The 3135-nt window shown below is 44.8% G+C and overlaps 1 pseudogene; it reads left to right on the top strand.

Annotated features, from left to right (window-relative positions):
• Positions 1 to 1379: 1379 nt before the first annotated feature.
• On the top strand, positions 1380 to 2397 carry LOC133071469 (transcription factor BTF3-like; annotated as a pseudogene).
• Positions 2398 to 3135: the final 738 nt, after the last annotated feature.

Genomic DNA, 3135 nt, shown 5'->3' with positions numbered 1-3135 from the left:
GACATGACTGAGCCACTATCATTTTCGCTTCACTTTCAAACTTCTGTAGAGAGAAGGAGAAATGAGTGTGTCTGGGCTCAGCAGAGCTTGTACCTCCTGTTGTGTCCTCACATCAGAGCCCATCTCCCCATCCCTAGCCAGCTCTTGAGGCTGCTGCCTCCAGGAGTCCAGGGTCTTTTCCAAGCCATTGCCACCGAGCCCAGTGAAAGCCCCCAAGTGAAGGAGCCACACAGCCAGCATCTTGAGTCACCAACTCTGGGGATTGCTTGCCCACTTGATGCAAATGGAGATTCCGTGGCGTCTTTGCTTGGTTTCAGAGTTAAGTTTTTTGTTTGTTTGTTGTGGTTTGTTTTGCTTTTGGCCACATCCTGAGGCATGCAGGATCTTAGTTCCCTAACCAGGGATGAAACCCACGCCCCCTGCAGCAGAAGCAGAGTCTTAACCACTGGATTGCCAGGGAAGTCCTCAGTTAAGACTTTTACAGTCACACGTTATAGGTTTTTAACCATTTTGAACTCTTTCAGAAGGCATTAGCCTTCTAGTAAACTTATAACACATAAGTTATAAGTGTAAGATGCCACACCACTCACTGATTCCAGATATTTGGAAGCTCAGAGATGATAGTTGGACCCTGCTGGTAAGTAGCAGCCTGTGGCCAAGATGCTGGTCTGGAACCTCCTTGCAGCCTGTGTGACTATTTGTACAACCTACCTGGACTTGTCACTGTAGGGGAGCAAATTTTACTACCCCAACTGTCTCCTGGGTGTATGATTATGTTTTAGGGAAAAAATGGGGCTTGAGAGGATGGTCATATCCCAGATCTCTTGTGAGTCCCTGGGATGGGCTGTGAAGTGAAGGTCAGTGGCTTTGAGTAGGAAAGAATTCAAGAGTGAGCTATAGCAAAGTGAAATTTGGTTTATTTAGAGAGATATACACTCTGTAGGGGGCTTCCCTGATGGCTCAGTGACAAAGAATCTGTCTGCCAATTCAGGAGACATGGGTTCAATCCCTGGGTTGGGAAGATCCCCTGAAGAAGGAAATGGCAACTCCCTCCAGTATTCTCCAACCTGGAGAATCCCGTGCACACAGGGGCCTGGCGGGCTATGGTCTATACAGCCATAAAGAGTAGGACATGACTGAAAGGACTTAATGTGAGGGCCAGGTCCCCTGGAAGTCAGATGCTTCGCTATCTTGAGCCGGCTAAATTCTAACTGGTTTTTGTGGTATCCTGTTCTTAATGGTTGTGTCATTCTTTTAATCATTGTGCCCTCTCTCTTCCTTTTTGTCTCAATTATTTCGAGCTAAAAAGTATCAAAAGGGGCGGACGGGAACGGGGGCGGGACGTTCCCGGAAGGAGCGAGACAGGGAGGGACAGGGCTGAGGAGGGGAAGGCGATGCCACGGACGGGCGCGCCCACTCAGGCTGACTCTCGGGTCGCCGTCGGGCCAGGGGCGGCTGCCCTGGGGGCGAGGCGGCGGCATCTCTTCCTCCACCTCCCGGCGGAACCCGAGGACAGGAGCCTCAGATGAAAGAAACTCTCACGAACCAGGAGAAACTCGCCAAACTGCAGGCACAAGTGCGCATTGGTGGCAAAGGAACTGCTCGCAGAAAGAAGAAGGTGGTTCATAGAACAGCCACAGCAGATGACAAAAAACTTCAGTTCTCTTTAAAGAAGTTAGGGGTAAACAATATCTCTGGTGTTGAAGAGGTGAATATGTTCACAAATCAAGGAACAGTGATCCACTTTAACAACCCTAAAGTTCAGGCATCTCTGGCAGCAAACACTTTCACCATTACAGGCCACGTGAGACAAAGCAACTGACAGAAATGCTCCCCAGCATCTTAAACCAGCTTGGTGCCGACAGTCTGACCAGTTTAAGGAGACTGGCTGAAGCTCTGCCCAAACAATCCGTGGATGGGAAAGCACCACTTGCCACTGGAGAGGAGGATGATGATGAAGTTCCAGATCTTGTGGAGAATTTTGATGAGGCTTCCAAGAATGAAGCAAACTGAATTGAATTAACTTCTGAAGAAGATAAATCTTGAAGAAGTTACTGGGAGCTGCTATTTTATATTATGACTGCTTTTTAAAATTTTGTTTATGGATCTGATAAAATCTAGATCTCTAATATTTTTAAGCCTAAGCCCCTGGACACTGCAGCTCTTTTCAGTTTTTGCTTATATACAATTCATTCTTTGCAGCTAATGAAGCTGAAGAAGCCTAAGAATAAAGTTTGAGATAAAGAAAATTCTTTGCCTAGTATATGGTTTTATTTTTTATTTCATTGATACCAATTTGTACACAGAAGGCAAAATTGTTTATAGAAAGCTAATCATGGCATGTAATATGACTGATAATGATGAATGGAATCTGATTAAAGATTTAAAATGACAGTATGAGTAAAAAAAAAAAAATAAAAAGTATCAAAAGACCCATAAAGAAAGCTCTGACCTTCCCCTTTAGCTGGCTAGAGAATTTAGACGGAAGGAGGCCTGTTCCCAAAATAGAGCTATCACCAGGGTTATCTGCAAAAAATATAGGCTAGACAAGGATGTATTGTACAGCACAGGGACATATAGCTGGTATTTCGTAAAGACTTTAAATGCAGCACAATCTATACAAGTATTGAATCAGTATGTTGTACACCTGGAACTACTGTAATATTTTAAATCAACTATACAACTATAGGAAAATAAAAGAATATGGGCTAGATGTGATGGGGGAAACTTGGGCAAGCCTAGATATCAGAGTCTACTCTGTGTTCCATTGTCTCTGCATGGCCCAGCAAACATTTGTTTATCAAACATTTGCTTTTCCATGAGGTGGATGAAACTATGACATGTTATACAGAGTGAAGTAAGTCAGAGAAGGAAAAACAAATATCATATATTGTTTCCTGATGAAACAATTTGCAGAGCAGCGATGGAGATGCAGACAGAGAACAGATGTGTGGACTCAGTTGAGGGAAGGAGAGGATGGGGCAAATTGTGAGAGTAACAATGACACATAAACATTGCCATACGTAAAATACGTAGCCAGTGGGAATTTGCCCACTGGGCAAACTCAGGGAACTCACATCTGGTGCTGTGTGACAACTTAGGGGGGTGGGACGGGGTGGGAGGTGGGAGAGAGTT

The sequence above is a fragment of the Dama dama genome, chromosome 16, assembly GCF_033118175.1.
Source record: "Dama dama isolate Ldn47 chromosome 16, ASM3311817v1, whole genome shotgun sequence".
NCBI classification, from domain to species: domain Eukaryota; kingdom Metazoa; phylum Chordata; class Mammalia; order Artiodactyla; family Cervidae; genus Dama; species Dama dama.
This window is presented reverse-complemented; position numbering and strand designations above follow the sequence as displayed.